At 37.6% G+C, this 19179-nt stretch overlaps 1 protein-coding gene across 5 annotated transcripts in view; it reads right to left on the reverse strand.

Moving 5' to 3' along the window:
* The window catches only part of erbin (erbb2 interacting protein), a 60031-nt gene that overhangs the window by 34991 nt on the left and 5861 nt on the right, over positions 1-19179 (reverse strand). For 4 of the 5 annotated variants that reach the window (XM_017307932.2, XM_017307933.2, XM_017307931.2 and 1 more), the window contains exon 2: positions 16498-16566. The exons of the other annotated variant lie outside the window; for it this stretch is intronic. The gene's annotated coding sequence lies outside the window, so the exon portion shown is untranslated. The remainder of the gene's footprint in view (positions 1-16497; positions 16567-19179) is intronic. 5 annotated transcript variants of the gene reach the window in all.

The following is a 19179-nucleotide window of genomic DNA, read 5'->3' on the forward strand; positions in this document are numbered from 1 at the left end:
AAAAAAAAAGAATCATCAAAAAAATCTAAATTAAACCTAATGTTCGCGAATAAATGGAAAACGTCGCATTCAGCTGGTATGTGCAGATATGCCAAAGGGTGAGTTTTAGGGAACATGATGAATTTGCCTCTCCTGGCGTTTGTCATGTTAAAGGGAATCCAACTAGTTTCTTTCTGATTACATAATGAGGACATTTTCCAGAAGCAGCCTTCGAAATCTCCCTAAAACTTATCTGGAAAGAGCCACAGTCAGCAATTGCTCCATCTCCAAAGTGTGCATGAACTTGCCCCCACACCACCGGAGATATGCACAACCAGGAGGCCGTCTGCCTCCCACACAATCTGTGCCATAAAAGCAGACAGCTCGTGTATAAATACTCCGTCAACCCCTCTGGTGATGGACCAGATTACTCAGAGTGCTTGGCTCCATTCATCCAGAGCAAAGAGCAGTGAGCGTATGTAGAGACGGTGCACGTCGAATAGAGAGGAAGAAGGGGCGCAAGGTGGCAGTTGTGGGCTGTCGTTAGGTAAGGTACAGAGAGCAATGGCGGAGGGGAAATAAAAAAGAAACAGTAGCTGTCAGGAGGAGTGGGTGGAGCTCTAAGAGCTGCAAGGAAAGCAGAACGAGACTAGAAATGCTGATAAGAACAGATGAGCAGAACCTGTTAGAACCTGCGCAAACATTCATTCAGATTTAATAGTTTCAAATGGCGGAGAAAGTGTTAAAAAGCAAACAAGGTGTGATTATGAGGTGCAGAGTTGTTGTGCTGTAATTAGGAAACTTTTAAGGATGCCACCAAAGATGCAACTTCGCTCGCTAGTACTTTGCTCGTGTGTTCTTTAAGCCTGCCGCAATTAATTGCATATAATGTTAAAAGGAGTTGTATAATTTCCGTTCTGATATTTTTTGCAGGGTAATTTTGTTTACTGAGATTTCGGCCATTTCATTTATGATTTCGATTGCGTTTCGTTTTTATTTCCGTTTTATTTATAGTTTTTGGTTGTTGCGTTTCATTTTGTATATTCAGAATGTCTTCCAGTTCCAGTGTGGCGTGCTCTGACGATTATTAAAATGCCTCTAGGCTTCATTAAATTACATTTTACTTTTTAGCACGCCGTGTGGCCTCAAAACAACAATATTATCATCTATCGCAATAATTTGTTTTTTAAACTGTTGATAAATGAATGATCAACGCCTCAAGCTAATTTGTTTGTGATGCTACACCAAGTGGAGTTATGCAAGCACAATCTGATGTGCTGGGATCCATCACTTGTTATTTCTTGCATCGTAACCTGTTATGACATAAATATGGTTCTTACCCGAAATTTGTATCATTTCCTTCTTAATCAAGTTAAAAGTTGAGCCACAGAACTGCTTAATGCCACAGCTTTTCTACAAACATTTTCAGGTTAAGTTTCTCAGAACTTCTTATTGTAGTTTTAATGCAGAAATAAAGTGCAAGTACACCAATTAAGCACATCAAGAAAACACTCCGAAAACGTAAGAAAACGATCTGCAGGGAAGCCAATGACGCATCACATCTACATGTAGAGAAATATCTGTCCAACTTGAGGTGCGTTTACAAAAAATTATCAAATGACGGTCAGATTTCGGAATTTTGAAAAAATTTATGAACAGAGTCACCACAGGGGAGCTTGAGTATTACTTCAATACAGGCTGCCTTATGTCTATACTCCACTTTCTTTATGGATATGTTCATATTTGTGAACTTTTTTTTACCTCTCTGTTGTAGCATAGCTTTTGAAAATTAAATTAACAGAGACATGGACAGTCAGTTTTGGTTGGGCTGCCTGAAGCAGCCCCAAAAGTAATCTGGAAGGCGGCACACTAATGAAAGTGGTGCATCCTGCAGCACAGATAAGCTTATCCACTGACCTACATGTTTCTGGAATGATCACCGACTGCTCGTCAAGCGCCATCAGGAGCCTTCACTTCCTTTGGTAAGAAAATTCAAGACATGCTACACAGACTCCAGCCATGTAAGCTCTCAGCAGAGACATTCCTTCTTAGCCTACTTCTTTAAGCAAAAATAATAATAATCATCGTGCTGGTAAATGCCCGATAGAGAAACTGGTACAAAAAAAAGAGAAAAATTTAAGAATCACAGTGTGAACTTTCACAAACAGTGGCCGCATTTATTGAGAAATTTAAAAAATGTGTGGGAATGTGAGAACTGAGGCCATGTGACTCTGCAGCCTGGCAGTGAACTTTGTGGCTTCCTCTGTGCAGCAGTGAATAAAAGCATCCAGAGGGCAGAGCAGTCACAGAATACAATTTACTCTCTCACTCACAGCCAGGAAACCACTTTCCTCTTACAACCCCGTCTCCGTGTAACTCAAGTGCCTCCTGGGTCACGGCTGTTGCTATAGAGACTATAATCTAGGGCAGAATAAGCTAAAGCCTTAAACAACACTTGCAGAGTCGAACTTACTGTGTATCTAAACCATTATTGAGTGGTAACTAGGCAAACAGACAAGATATTAAGGTCCTTTTATTAGTTTTGTAAACTACTACAGCGGACCGCGATATTCGCTAGGGTTTCTAGGCCAGAAGCACTCACTAGACAGAATCTGCGAATACTTGAGTCCCCTCTAAAACTGCTTAGAAATATCTAGTTTAATAACTCAAACACCATATAAACCTTAAAATGCATGAAGACACACTGGAAACAGTCTTTGCACGTCTGCATAACATCTTTGGTCTTTTTCATCCAAAGATAAGGAATAATATTGATTTGTTTCAACATCATCAATATTACTGTTGCCTTAATTAATCACCGTCACAATTATTTGCCATCAGTGGCAAGGAGAATATTAATATAATTGAGGATTTACTAATGTTTTTTTTCTAAGAACTCATTGCTCCTGGATTGGTTGTTTTGCAAATGCCAGCCAACAGCATGTCGTGGAGCATTGTGGGCAAGTATTTCAGCTTCCCAAGCTGCATTTTCTTTCAAATATTTTAGAAATAGTAGGTGAAAAAAAATCCATGAATAGGGGAACTTGCAAAAAACTTAACAAATAAGCTGGGGTCCACTGTACATCTCTTTAGCTTTGGAAACAGTTTTCATAAAAACATGTAGGCAGCTGAAAGTTTTTATGCAAACTAACAATTTGTTGATTCAGTCTCGGTTTAGTTGAACTTGTACCATTTCACAGCACAATTAAGTAACTACGTTACCTTCAGCTGTTATAAAAAATACTAAGAAAATCAAATATGACTTAAAAGAAATTTGACTTTGTAATCTAATGCCTTCCTTCTCTTCCTGAAACCCCAGCTTCAGGAAGCCATCACTACATTGCTCTTCTATTAACAGTTTAACAACATTTTTGCCAATGTTGCACTAAGAAGTAGCTCATAACGAGCTCAGCAGATGCACAGTTTCACCAGGTGTTTGCTAGTTGCTGCTGGCTAGTCTAGAGGAGTTGAGTGGAGGAGATGTGGCACAAGGCTACTCTGTGAGGTGAAAGCTTGGAAACTGCATGAGAAGCTGCGCCTTGAGGGTGGAGCTAGCACCACGCAGGCGTTTTGCACAGCTGAATGGTTGCCATGGAAGAGTAAAGGATTTTTCAAACATGCATGAAAGAATCAAGGCAACAACTCCAAGTGTGTTTTTGATGAGGGAGCAACATTATAACATGATGTTATGCTAACAAAAGTTGATTTCACATAATACTGCCCCTTTAAGTATAAGCTATTACTTATTTATAATTCTTTACAACTTGATGCTTTCTAATCTAGTTGTTAGTTATTCCTAATTCACTTGTTTCAAAATCATCAATATTATTGTTGCCTTAATCATTGTCACAATTATTTGCTCCATATTTATTTGGTGTATGTTTTAGTATTTTATTAATTTTTCTACTTCCTGTGTTTCCACTGCAGTCTTTCCAAGTTTTTTTTCTTCTGACTAATACATTTAACAAAATTCTTTCTATGCAATACTCTACACTGCACTGGTAAATAAAAAAAGCTCTACAAATAGCTAATTATTTGAGAGAAAAAAATTGATGCATGCATTCTTATGATCACAGGACAATTAAATATGTTGGGATAAAATCTGCATTTTATCTGGAGATTTTTACCAATCCGAATCGCCGATCAAAGCCGAGGCGGGGAAGTTACGAGAGTGTCACTGAGTGCGTAGGGGGGTTAAGCGGAAACAAACGCAGCTTTTGACGGCGGCGAACAGCTTGTGTTATTTATAGGAACCCCTCTGGTTTATATGGCAGAATGTGATTAGTACAAGCTAGCTCCTGCTTGACGAGAACAGCTTTTCATCCAGATTGCAGCGGCCTGTTACAGGATTGCTTAGCTGCAGCTGCAAATTTACATTAGAGATTATGGCAACCAAAACAATGCACAGCAGGGGAAAAGGGACATGGCAGCTCACAGAAGCTAAGAGTTAGAGCTGCCTGAGATGGAAGAAGAAAGTAGATGAAAAAAACACTTCCTTGATATAGGTAGAGAGCGAGCAAGCTTTTTATCTCATTCTGCAACGCAGCTTTGACTCACCTTTTGAACTGGATGCTTTACAACAAACTTTATTCTTCACTCAATAATGAAAAAAAATCTGAATAACTAGCTGCCAACTCTATTATTAGTATGTTATTACCACTCGATCTCAGTAAAATGAGGTACCACGCTCCTGTAAAAGTAACTTTGAAGCATCTTAATGTGGTTTACATTTGCAGTGGTCTCATAATAATCAAAGGGTTCATGATTGTAAAACCTCATATGCAGAACAGAGTTGAATAACTATGGAAATGGACCAGAGGCTCATGAAAACAAATACTGCTCTGAAAATTAACCTCCTAAAAGAGTTCTTTACTTGAATTACAACAGGTACTAAAGTTATCGCGCTGAACTAAACAATAATTGAATTCATTCTGATTTTGAAACCAACGTGTTTTTTTTAAGGATTGTGTGTGATTTGGAGGTTTGCAAAAATCATTAGAGGAGGACTTATCTTCAAAATGCAATGTTTATTTTGACTACAGCGATAAATAATGCAATAGTTTAACAATACTGAGAACTGATAAAGTGCTTGTTGGTGATTTGCAACCAGATTTTTACCCCCAAAAATTTGTTCAACATGCGCCATTGTTTGAATAAATTAAGTTCTTTCCTTTTCCAAAGATGAAAACAGAATGTAAAGTGGCATATTCAACTCAGTTCAAAATGACTTGAATAATCCCAAAGGAAAAACTAAATGTTGTAACTCATCATTTAAAGAGTTGTCATAGATGACGACAGCTACAGGGAGGAAGGATCTCCTGTTGAGCTCAGATCAACTTTCTGTGAGTGGTGTTTAGAAGAGCGGCCTTTTAAATCGACTTCATTACATTAGAGCAAGAATTGTTGACAGGTTTCCGTTTTATATGGATAAGAAATTAAATAGTATTTAAAGCAACAGAGATCAGAATAGACAGTGTTACAGAGGCCTAATTATTCACCATTTCACTGGCGAGATTAACACTGATTTCATCATCGGACTTGGAGGTCTATTGATTCCTCTTGATGAAACTAAAGATCTACTCTGTTCCTTAATTACCAGCTGATGCCTTGATGTCACTCTCAGCTTCAGTATTGTGTAGTCTCCAGTTTTTTTTACTAAATTTCTCCCTTTTTTTAAGATATTAAATGAACCATAGCAGAAAACTCATGCAAGTTTAACAGAAAAAAGCAGACTCAATTTCTTATAGGACTGTTTAAGTTGTTCTGCTGCCGCTCACCAGGAGCAGACAGGGCGCTCAATTTCCTGGATGGGAAAAGGGGTGATGTGTTTAGGAGCATTAGGGAAACTTAAGCTTCCAGAAAGTTATTTGCAGAAGAGTAAGGATTCCATTGAAATTTATATCAATCACAAAAACCTAATTTACATGCTTCATGTGTAATGAATGTTTATTTACCCCCATCTTTCCAAAACATCAATATATAGTCCAGCCCTGCTCTCTCCATCACCATGGAGACACTAAAAGAAGTAGTTCTCACTTCCTGTAATTAAATATTTCCACACGTTTTCTCAATGTTGGTTGAATGTATAGAAAAACACCCAAGTCCTGTCATGTCATTTAAAGTTTACAGAAAACATGAACTACAGAATCCGAAACAAAACGCTGGTTAATATTCAACCAGTTTGACATTTTTAGCATCCATGAAGCTCCGCCTTCATTTCCAAACAAAAATTTCACCAACTTTTATCTAATTTGGTTCTGCTAAGGTAGGGAACAAAAGACTATTCTTGTTCTTTCTCAAACACATACATCAAGTAGCACAAAGCAGTAAAAACATTTTTAAAAAATCAACTAAACAAAAAATTTTAAGAAAAGCAAACTGATACAGCAGCAAAACAGTTTCATTTTCACAAGAGAAGAATATCAGGCTGCTTAAAAAGCCAGTCATTAATGATACTAACACCTTCTTAAAAAGTTCAGAGGTGTCAGTTTTATTAACACAACACACATCTCACACCAACAGGTTCAACTGAAACGACAAAACCCTGTAAAACAGTGACCACAGACCCATCTTTCCTCAACTCAACAATGATTTACCTAAAACACAATCAGAGCCTCTCACCAGGAAAGCACAGCAGATCTTCTCATGTCTCCGCCGACCCAAACAGATGTTGCGAGTCGCTTCCCATTCCCTCAATAATCACATGAGCCAGCAGTTTAAAACCAGTCTCACATGGGATGACAATGCCAGAATTCATCAAGCTCAAACTGCGCTCGCAGAGCGTGAGACATCGTTTCACACATGCCCCGGCCACAAACGCCCACTCCATGGAGAATCATTGACATAAGCCGTCTTGTAGCGGAGAAGGTTGCCTAAACAACTTGCGTGCGAGTCACAGAAAAACTGCAACCAAAACACCCCCCAGTCTACCATTAAGCTTTCCATTTCACCTTCTTCCTAATTGTGTTTTTGTTCATTAAATCCCATTGGTTGATATGTGTTCAAAAGAGAGCAGGGGACTAATGGGAGTTTTAATGCAGGGTGGGTTTGATTAACCTCTGGGAGTTTTTACTGAAAACTTTTTTTGAGGAAATAAAATTTATAACCTCAGAGTAATTACTAGCAGAAGACATCGAGTGTATTTTGTAATCGACTTGATGAAACTAGGAAATGTGGGACAGTCTGAGTCAGATAAGGGATATGATTTCTACCTGCACTGGATTCATTTCTAATTAGATCAAAGATCTACTGGATTTTAAGTCAACATGTCCTGTTCACACAAAAATGGCAATTTAATGTACCTTATACACACCTTTTTATTCTTTTTATTATATTTTTTTTTAAATGCTTACATATTAGTCCAGCTTTGAGGAATCTCAAACTAATGAGTTACAAAAACACTTAATATACCTTTGGGATCAAAATATTTTTGAATACTAGAGAAATTACAGGAATTTTTTTTCTGGCAAAATGGAGCATAGATTAAGGCATCTCATTGCAATGAAGTAAATTTTTAAACCATATTTGTGTGCATCACCTTGTTAGGCACTTTGAGTTTCAGTTTGTAATGTTCTTCTATGTACATAGTTAAATTAAATCTATGCAACGGAGTGATTCGTACTGTTTTCTTTTTCATTTCCCAATACCACTGATCCTGCTGATAACCACAGACCCTTTCTCTAAAGACCTGCTTTCAAACACAAAGCCTCCTGAAACAATGGCTAGAAGTGCAACTGAAACAGGTAGAAAGACGAGCCTCTCTGTAATGTCGCAGACAGAGAATGCAGCAGAAGGGAGGACCTGAAGTTCCAGTTTTGCTTCCCCTCTTGACTTTCATTCTCACCACTGAGCCGCTGGTCTCAGTGGTCTTACGTGACTCTAGAAAAACAAAACCATGATTGTTTTCTTTGAACGTGCTGAAACGAGGGTCAGTAATCCGATCTGCGACAAAGAGCTGTTTTTTACAGCATCTTCCTGATCTTCTACTCCCGAGTGGAGCGGCTCTGAATGAATCATCTACATAATGACTAGACATTTTCTGCCCACTGATATTTGTGTTGCAACAATGGATGTCACTATACTTAGTGGAATACATTTGTTTCACAACAAAACCCATTTATAGAAGTCAGAAAAGCCTTCTTATGGAATCGGATGGTGATGTAGAAGGCAAGCTGAATATTGGATAAAGTCAAGATGTTATGCTTTAGCAACTCATGAAAGGATAAAGAAAATTGTAGGGTACTTGTAAAAGGAAATATGATTATTTGTATCATTTCAAACACATCCAGGTAACATTTAAAAACTGAATTTATGAAGGTTGGGTCATCACACTCGCCATGATCCCAGCTAAATTCCTACGCAATTCACAGTATTTTACTAAGCGTAAAATACTAAACGGAAATACACAACTCTGAACTCTTGTTGTGCCTTTTCGCATATCAAACAAAAGTAATGTGAACTCCAGCTAACCCAGACTGCCAAAGACCTTTAGACATGCTGGAGTCAAGTTTTCCTCACCCTTCTCTCTATTTCAATCATCACAACGTCTTCACCCACCCTGTGAACTTAATCATCTTGGTCACCAGAATGTGTGGTGGTTTTTATGCAGTGTCAAAAGTGTAGAGAAATAAATATGACATCAGTAAATATTGGTAATCAGCTGTAACAGCAGGATAAAAAAAATTTCATATCACTTGATCCACAACAATGACGTTACCTAATCCCGCAATACTCTCTTCAGACTCTTTGTCTGCACTGGTAAAGGAGATTCTCTCACCTCAGCATGCTGAATGCTTAGGGAGGCTGATACGTCAGAAGAGTTGTATTTATTTTTTCTATTAATATGATTATTAATTATTATTATTATTCGATTAATATAATCATTTGAACACTTGGAGGCATTCAGACTGTGCATAGAGAATTATACTACCGTATTTTCCGCACTATAAGGCGCACCTAAAAACCTTCAATTTCCTCAAAAGCCGACAGTGAACCTTATAATCAGGTGTGCCTTATATATGGACCAATATTGAGCCACAACAGGTCTAGCAACTACGGTAAGCAGCCACCGACTTCATTTTTCCCCGTAGTAGAAGAAGCGCGCCGTGCATGCTGGGATAGTTGTCAGAACGCTGGTTTGTTAATAAAGTTTGACTGCCCTATCTACCTACCGACCTGATAATCAGGTCGTCTGTAGGTCATTTAGCACCACGTTCTCCACGAACATGCTGTGCGCGAACGGAGAAGGGTGACCATCGTCCGGCCACACCCCAGCCCAGTCGCGGAAGGCTCTCCTCGCGGACCGGAGTCGGACTATTTTGTTGACATTCTTTATGTCAACAAAGTGGCTTTAGACATTCATCCGAGGTGCTTCGACTAGGGTTACTAAGGGACCAGCCGCTATACATTTAAAGCCGGGGGGGGCGGAGACTGCGGCGGCAGCGTATCGGTTGGTCTGTGTTACCGAGAAAGCAGTTGGGCACAATTTTGCAACACCAACACCATGAGTGAAACAATGACTGGGGCAGCTACTATATAAAGTACTCGGGGACAGCTTCTTTACAAATGCCGATGTTTAATAATAGAGTACAGAGCAAATCGGCAACCCAAACTGTAGTGTCTATTCTATGCGCCTTATATATGAAAAAAGTTTTAAAATAGGCCATTTATTGAAGGTGCGCCTTATAATCCGGTGCGCCTTATAGTGCGGAAAATACGGTACTCTGCCTACAAAAACTATTCACCTCTAAGGGGGTTTTACTCTTTTTATTGCTTTTACAAAACAATGATCAACAAAATGTAAATTTTTTTGACAAAATTACAATAAATAAATAAAAACTGTCAAAGTGAACACTGATTTCTACAAATTTGCAAAATACGTAGTTTAAAATAAGTGATTACATAAAATGTCACCCCCTTCAAGACAGTATTTAGTAAGTACTGACTTGACACCTAAGATACCGCCTTAGGTGTCAACCAGACTTGCAGATCTGGGTGCTGCCAATTACCCCGCTGCATGATGTTGCCACCATCATGTTTCACAGTGGGGATGATGTGTTTGTGGTGATCTGCAGTGTTTGGTGTCTGTCAAGCTTGGCATCTTTTCTGGTGGCCAAAAAGCTCCATGTTGGTCTCAGACCAAAGAACTTTCTTCCACTCCACCATGGAGTTTCCCACATGTCCTTGATCTCCATTACACTCATTCTGAGAGCGCCATAACCAACTGGTTGGACCTCTGTTGAATAAAGTCAGTCGCTAACTAGGTCAATATTTATGCAATCACGTATTATATACGTTTCATATTTTTATTTTTTATGTTCTGAAACAAGCCTCTGTTGAGTTTTTTTTTATTTTATTTTTTTAAAAAAAGCTAAATTATGTTGATAAAAACGAGTTTCTAAATAAAAAAGATCAAAAGACAAAACAAGAGATAATTTTTAAGCCTTCATGTTAATTCTAAATAAATTAACAGGAAGGTGACATTGACGTGATGCAACAAATGCAATAACGATGCATCATAAATGACACACAGTCCACATGACGTTACAGGATGTTGATAATGACATTTCACAAAAACACAAACCTTTCTTCATATTAATAAACACGGTTTAGAGTCTCAGACACCCATGTCAAGATCAGTAACAGCGGACCAGCAACTCAAGATCTGACGACTAGAGCAAAAGAAATTGCTGTGTAAGTGATAACACCCTCATTAACTGGAAAAGGATCATATACTGAATACATTACAACTTCCATTCAGTATCTGCATGTGTAGGATATATTTTCTCTGATATCTACTCTACAAAGGAAGCCTGAAAATATTCGAAATCTGGAATGGCTTCATTTAATACCCTTTGAGATGACCGTCATAATTACTTTAATGAATAATTCCCCATGTTATCTAAAGACACAGATGAGCCTGAGGTGAATGAACGGAGACCTACTTTGACCCAATCTGTTCAGGGCTTCACAACAGGAAGGTTACGGAGATGCCTCAGGTCCCCCAGAGACTGACAGAAGCTTGGCAAAAGGCAGTCCCTCCTTCAAAGGTTACGTTGTCACTACCACACATCGAGATCATCAATAAGCGTGTTTATGCTCTGGGCTTTTGCGCGAGCGGCTAATCGTTGCTCCTGTATTTCACCCCATCTTGAAATGTTGGCCTGTGGGGGGCAGGGGGAAATATGTAAACGGCTGTGACGCTTAAACCAACACAGCATAACAAACACAGGGCTGACATAAAATGATGATAAACATAATTTTATTAATTTTCCATAAGCCCATTAATACAAAAGTCACAGCCAGAACCCGTACACTGCCAAAGGCCCTAGACGCAGAAGTTAACGCTTACTCAACCGTGAAGCTAGACAACAAGAAAAACAAACTGGTTGCCATTAGCAACCACATGAAAACAGCTTCCTAAGACGTGTATCTGCCAGGTGGATAATGCGTGCTTCTTGATAGACCGCAGACTCTCATGAACTACCTGCTTGAGATTCTGAAAGCCACTTCCTGGCTACATAAAGACAGACGGCAGAGCTGCTGAAATGTGCAACAAGACAATATCCTGTGAGATGAGCTCACCGCAGCCGTCAGCCAATGCTGAATCTCGATCGACGCGAAGGACGTCAAGAGATTTTACAATGCGAAATGTACCAATCGCTTTAAAAGAACAGTGACGTAGGCAGAGCTGGAAGGAAAAACAACTAGTTAGCATAAGTAAAACATTGTTTTCAATCACCTATCTGACCACATTTACCTTTTCACAGTGGAGTCCATGAGCGGCAGCCAGAGTTCAGTCATTTGGTTTAAAAACAGTTGAGGACACAGCGAAAGCTGCAACAGGATGAACAGGTCCACTGACTGCTGACAAGAGTTTGCCTAAATATTTGCATAATGTGGTACCATCTATGCTGACTTTGAAATAGTAAAGCGAGTTCATCCAATATGTTTTGTCGTGCTACTCTTCCCATCAAAAAATGCAGAAATCTAAAACCAGTCTCAGTTCGTCACAAAGAAAATATGCATTAAAAAATAGAAGAAGCCACTTCACATCAGGTTGCTTCGACAAGACGTTGCATAACCTCTGTGGTAAAGGTTAGATTTTTTGGACTGCTCAGGGAGGCAACAGCATCAGAGACTCAAAGTTTGTGGCCAGAAAGATAATAAAAAAAAACATCAACAACAAAGAAAGACTTTTTGGCATTTGTTCTGATTTTTATCTTTAAACTTCCGATGCTGTGCAACAATTAGATATGAACATACAAAAAAATAAATAAATCTGTTGGTCAAGTCAGTATGTTTTTCAAAAAATATTTTATTCAAAGGACAGGACCGCCTTAGCAGCTAGTGGCTTTCGTGGAATTCATGTTTCTATTTTAATGTGGAACACACGAGTACCATGTAACTATGTAAACATCATTGCAAGATAAAATACAAGATTTCTGCAGCTTTTTAAAACCTTTTTAAGATAATTATGAAATGTACAAAATTCATCCAGCCAACTGGCGATAAGTTTCACTTACCCAAGATATACGCAAAGAAGCTAGCTAGCTAGCAAAGGTATATTAGCAGCTAATAAAAACTTTTGACTGATAGAAAAGTTCTATAAAAGTTTGTATAGAACATACCAAATTAAATTGTCTGCCACAACAAAATTTAAGAATGTAATTAATGTATTTAATGCCAACTTGCTTTTTTTAAAATGAATTTGTCGTTTAAGACCTTAACTTTAGATACTAAATTTAAGACTTAAGGATGTGCGTACAGCCAGTTTTAAATGGGATGAAACAACAAAAATACAAAATAAATGTGATATTCCACACACTGGTAAAAAAAACAAACCCTGATAGTCATTTATCAAATACTTTCACTGCAAACACATGATGCATGTAAATCAGCATATTGCATATCCACAAAAAGGGGAAAGGTTAATTTAAATGACAATATTTTCTACCTCAACAAAACCCAGCTTCATCACCTCTTTTAGAGTTTAAAAGGTTAAAAATACAAGAATGTCTTACAGTCCATTACCAACAGAGTAAGAAAGCCCCGGTGTTCACCCTGCTTGACTTTAAAGCCATTTATAATATGCATTTAGCATTTCCTTTGCAGGGGGTTCTAATAAAACATCATAGAGGTAAGGGGCAAGTAGAGGAAATGCATAATGTTGAGTTCAAGTGCTAACAAACAGTGAAGGTTGTCTCTTTTGAACCCATTCAAGCAAAAACAATAAAAATATAAAGCCCTGAAGGTAGATCTAACGATCTAGGTCAGCCCCATAGCTGCCCAAGAAAGAAAGAAGCAGCGAAACAATGGTACACTAGATAAAGACAATAGCAACATAGGAATAAATATATGTTTTTTAAAAACTCCTTAAAAATAACTCTCCTCAGTGAACATGTTTAAAAGAGGATGCTCCAGCCATAAATGAAGACCTGCACCAGCAATCTGCCACAGTTGCTTGTTTGTTGTTCTTCTATGAGGGCGAAGCAAACCGAGGGAGAGCGATACGATTTGCCAAGATTCAATAACCAGGTCAGACATATTCAGGTCAGAGCTATGCATCCATGCAGACATTACAGCAATTTCCCTGCTTCCATCCTGAGGAAGGTTGAAAAGAAGATTTCTCCTAATTGCCTCCTCTTCGGATCTGATCATTAAACAGTTTCAAACAGCCTGCAAACACAGCAGCCTCAATAATTGTGTTTTAATGTGTTGTAATTATACTTTACTACTAAAAGAGTCCATTAAAATGTACATTTTAACTGAAATATTCATGGTAAATATAATTTTTCAGCCAGAAACATAAACCAAAGCACTATTAGATTGCATTAGTTTCATCAAGTTGTGCGTCACATGTACGGTAGGTAAATAGGTCTGCCTTAGGAAATGCATTGCATTGCAATTTGAAATGCCTTGCTGCTGAAATGTGCTATACAAATAAAATTTGATTTGATTAGGAATATTCTGACTAATCAAAAATGCTGCTAAACAAGATGTCAGAACTGAATTCACTGAAAATTTTCCCATCATATTCCTAAGAAAAGTTCATCTTAATCATTCATCCTCAGCAAGGATGCCAGAGGCAGTAACTACTTATGTGTAGGGAATTTGCCCCTGGAGCTGAAGTCAACATTAAAAAACAAGTTACCATGAATCTGTCGTCATGACAATTCACAGGACGGACGGGATTTCTTTTCTGAAGCAGTAGCTCAACCACCTGGATTTACAGAGCGGGAGCTCCGTCATCAGAAGAGAGCTATGAATCATTCATTTTCTGTCCCATGTAATTTGGCACCTGTATTAGTGAAATGAGGATGCCGGTTTCATTTACTGAGAAAGCCTTTGGCAGCAGCAGAAGGACAAAGAGCAAAGGAATTACAGGAGAAGTCTTCAACCAAGTAAAAGCTGCACTAAAGAAACGGAAATGCCTCGGCTTTCAATACACAAACCGGTCTCTGTCAACAAAGCTATGCAAAGTTGTCATGTGACTCCTGCTGTTACTTTCGGCCTTCCGTGATTGGTCGAAACCGGTCCTAAGTTGAAATACAATGCATTAATCATTTAAAAAAAAAATCTGGCTATGCTCCCTATACCTAAGCAAAATATTACTGAACTCCAAAAACACCACTCTTCAGTGGAGAAGCGGTTGCTGCTGAAAAAAGCCTCTGCGGAAAGTTGAATGTTTCAAGAGTCAATTGGAGGAAACACAAAACTGTTTGAATTTTTAATAACTGATTTGTTTCTCTTTTTTTAATGGAAGAATATCAACTGCTCCTTCAGGCTGATACTTTTAAAACAGTGAGTGAGACTTCAGCAAGCGACAAGAAGGAAGGTATCACAGCAAAGGCAGTGTCACGTCGTTTAGGACCAACTCATCATGGAGTACACACAGAGGAGTGCAGTTATGATAGATGCTCTAATTGCCCCAAACAGATGCTAAACACAGTTCAACATAGATCTGTAATCATCATGGCTTTTTTTTTTAAAAAACTAATTTAACTGTAGAGCGGTGTAACACAGACTGCTCTCTCTCTCTAGCGCACGCATTGTTGGACTCTCCTAGACAAAACCTCTGATCAAAACAAATGAAATAAATAACTGATTTAACAATCTATTCTGCAACAGTAAATCTGAGTTTTTTCCTAAAATGAGCTGTTATTAATCTTTTTTTCTGTTGGAAAAAGTAAGATGGTATTTCACACTTATTTTTGGGTTGAGCAAAAAAAATAAAAGTAGAAAAACATACTATGTCTTATAAAGAAGGAAAGAAGTTGATTTTGTTTGGTTTTGCCAAATTAAATACCTTTCTCTCTCACAATATGGAGAATTTTACTGTATTTGTATATTTTATTAACAAGAAAGAGAAAAGCTCTTAAAGCTGGTCCCAAATGTGTGTTTTTTTAACCAGCAAACATTTTTGAAGTCTGTAACACTAAAACTTTATCCTGACAGTAGAGAAGAAAATATTCATTATTTAGAAACACGTTGAAATCACCAAGTTTAAGTTTCACAAAAACTGACAATCAGCCACAAAATCTCAAACCACACCTGCTCGACAAAAAATAATGACGTGTTTTCAACAGGATAATAAAGTGACATGATTTTATGACCATTCGGCTCGACATAGATCATCCCTTCTTCAGTGTCCACTTCAGGGTGTATACAGTCATCACGGGGTGGGTTCAAAGATTTATCACAACGGATTGTTGTGACACACCAAAAGAACGTGCTACCCTGTGTGTGTTTATTACATTAGCAATGATTTATTGGACACTGTTTTCTAAAGTAACTTACAAGCACAGAGTGGCTAAAGTACAAAAATAAATAAAATAAATACCATACAGCAGCAAAAATCTGTGAACCCGGATTTGTGCCCATGATAGAAAGAAGCAAAAAAAAAAAAAAAGCTAGCTAGCAAGAGTATATTTGCAGCTAGTTACCGGTAGCCTCAAATGCCCGGAGTCGCAGAACGCATTAAAGATGTTTGTGTGCGAGTCAAAAACAATTTGGCTGACAAAATTCCCCACAACAAATTACGCGACAAAATTTAAGACCTGTAATTGACCTTCTTAAAGCTAACTTGCTTCTTTTTTCTGAATTTAAGACATTTATTTTAGTCACAAAAACTTAACACTTTTAAATGGTGTGCGCACAGACACCCTGTCTTAAGTTCACACCTTGCCTTTGAAAGGAAGCCACAGAAAAACCTCCTTTGACTTCAACTGTATGAAATGTTAAATACTGTGCAAAGATGTTTTGCAGGCACTGTAATATTTTCTGAGGGAATTATAATGCACTCAAGATTATTTTCTAATTTTCACAAGAGGACACCGTAGCTTGTCTGTTTTCTTGAATAGAGTGTTCTTGTCTCTTGTCAAGTAATGTTTAACTGAGCAATGCGATTGCTAAAACAGAAACCAGGTCAGAAATGACAATAAATTAGCTACACTACTATCAAGTACAATCTCAGCTGTGATAACAGCACGAATGAAATGACTGGTATGTATTTCATACCTTGTCATTTATGACTCAAAGACTTGGATCCCAGTGGTTGCCCTTTGACAGATCCAACAAGTTGATTACCTGAGAAAAAAAAAGATTAGGCCAACATCAGAAAGGTAACATTTAAAAATGCTAACTCCTATAAATACTTTTTTTTTTTACTTATTTGACATTTTACACCATTAATGTTAACATAAAAACAGAAATCAAAGAACTGCTTTGAAACTCACAAACTGCAAACTTTGATCTACTTGCTGTAACATGTGTGAAAATTGACGCTTTAGAAAATAACTTAAAATAATAAATTCACAACAGCATTACATGTGCACTTTCAGAATGAATCTAAAAAACTGATCTTACCAAAATTGTTTACCTGAAACAATTAATCAATTATTGAGATAATCTGTTATTCATTAACAGGAGTATGCACACTAAAAAAAGGCCATTTGGTGAAGAAAACTTATTCAGAGCAGTAAATACATCCATTTTACATTTAAGATGAAACCACCGTTGTCTATATGTTTTAGCCAAAACTCCTCAAGTTGTATCGTTTTAGCTTCACCTGGTTCAGATTTACTAAAGGAATGCTGTGGCATTTCATTGTAGGCCATAAAATGTTTATTTCCTTATTGAAAAAGTTAATTGGATTATTTTTTTATTAGCATCTTCTAATTCATTTCTAATATTGTATTAAAAAAAGGATTTTAGCAGTTAAATGAAAAATCAGTAGAACATGCCCTTTTTTAATCCAATCAATCGTCACAATAGAGGGGTTAATCGATAACTAAAATAATCATTAGTTGCAGCCCTAAAAATAAACAGAACTAGCTAAAAAGACGAGATCAGCTCTGTCCTCGAGGAACACAACAGAGCTGCACAACAGGAGGGAGGGAGGGATTGGACGAAGCAGCAGCAGAAAGAGAGAGAACGGCATGAAGGAGGAAACATTTCTGACTTATTCATAGAGGCTCCCGATCGGCTCCAAACACATTGGACTGCACTGACACTCATTAGTTTCTGCCCCACTTCCTCAGGGGTGCCTTTATCCTCATCACATCTATTTGGGATAGAGTCTCGACAAAGAAAACTTCCATCCATAACACACAGAGGAATAAAGAGAGAGAAGCTCCCATTTCAAGTTGAAGGGGGCTGACAGGAGAGGTGGTGGGGGTGTTGGGTGTAATGGCTCTGGATTTTCTTTCTCCTCTTTTATTCCCTTTGATTCAGCACCACTGCAATCCATGAAACTGAAAGTGGCTGGGAGAAGGAAATCACCTGAAAGACCGGAGCGGAAGCACGGCAAACGGGGGGAGAAATTTACTTTGTGTAGAGATGCGTTACTTAGTATGGAAATGCTAATATGTATATAAGCTTTCAATAGCCCAATAGGTATTTCCATTTCACTTTCAAGCACAAATATTCACCTTAGTACCGTTTTTTTTTTTCTATTTGTATTATCACTTTTTTTCCATCAGTAATGATTTTTCAGAAGCTACAGCGTTAGCTTCTCTTGCTAGGCAACCAGCTAAATGTTTACTCTTATTATGATGTGGTCTGTTGACAATTGTGTTTTTAATATATTTTACTATGGATCCAGTTAATTGTTTACTTACGATTAATTTGAATTGCCAACCAACTTTGAGTATTGTAAAATTTAATCAGTAGGAGTTTTCAACTTTCAAGATGAAGATCTTTGAGATCAGAGCGACAAATGAAAGGCAAGAAGCTGCAACAGCCGATACTCTGAGAATGTTATTCAAATGACAATAATAATCTTTTTTTTTTTAAATTATAAATCGCAGTCATGCATGCAATTGTTTAAAAACGTGTCACCAAATACTTGCATAAGCCACTAGAGGTTGCAGCCAGCAAAAAAAATCACACAAAATATAAACCACAGGTATCGGCGGATGGATTTTGTTAGATTTAGTTTGTTTAAAAAAAAAAATTAAAAAAAAAGATTGATTTCTTTTGATAAATCCATGTCACAAAATTAACACATGCACATAAATTCAGACAGTCTGTTATAAACGCGCAATACCGTATAAAACGTTGCAATTTGCAGTACCATAAAATCTGCTATTGACAAGTGAGCAGTGAGTTTTTATTACAAACAAGATACAGTGGCTAATGTTTACACTACTAGCAGCAATAATGTTTTACCTGGGCCTGCAGTCATTCTGAGAAAACTGTCTGTGCTTGATGAGACAAAGTACAAAAGTTAACCTGTGGTAACCCAACGACTCCAGTTTGAATTGCATTTTTATGGGAATGAAACGATTAATCGGATTAATCGATGATTGAAATAGTCGTCAACTAATTTTGTAATCGATTGTTAACTGGAGAATCAGGTCATGTGTAGGAAAAAAAAAAAAAAAAAACTTATTCAGAGTTTAAATTAAGCCAAAACTGTACAAACTGTACATTCTGCAATTAAGATAAAACACCTTTGTCTGCAATATGTTTTCGTCAAAATTCCTCAAGTTGTATAGTTTTAGCTTCACCCCGTTCAGATTTACATAAAGAATGTTACGGGTTGCATTTTAGGCAAAACAATTTTTTTTAAAGGAACTGAATTACTTGTTTATGTGCATCTTTTAATGTATTTATAATAGTGTACAAAAAAGCTTAAGCAGTTAAGCGAAAAATCTGTAGAATGTGGGGTTTTTTTAATCAGACTGTTAGAATAATTGA

Source organism: Poecilia reticulata, chromosome 12 (assembly GCF_904066995.2).
Source record: "Poecilia reticulata chromosome 12, P_reticulata-male-v2, whole genome shotgun sequence".
NCBI classification, from domain to species: domain Eukaryota; kingdom Metazoa; phylum Chordata; class Actinopteri; order Cyprinodontiformes; family Poeciliidae; genus Poecilia; species Poecilia reticulata.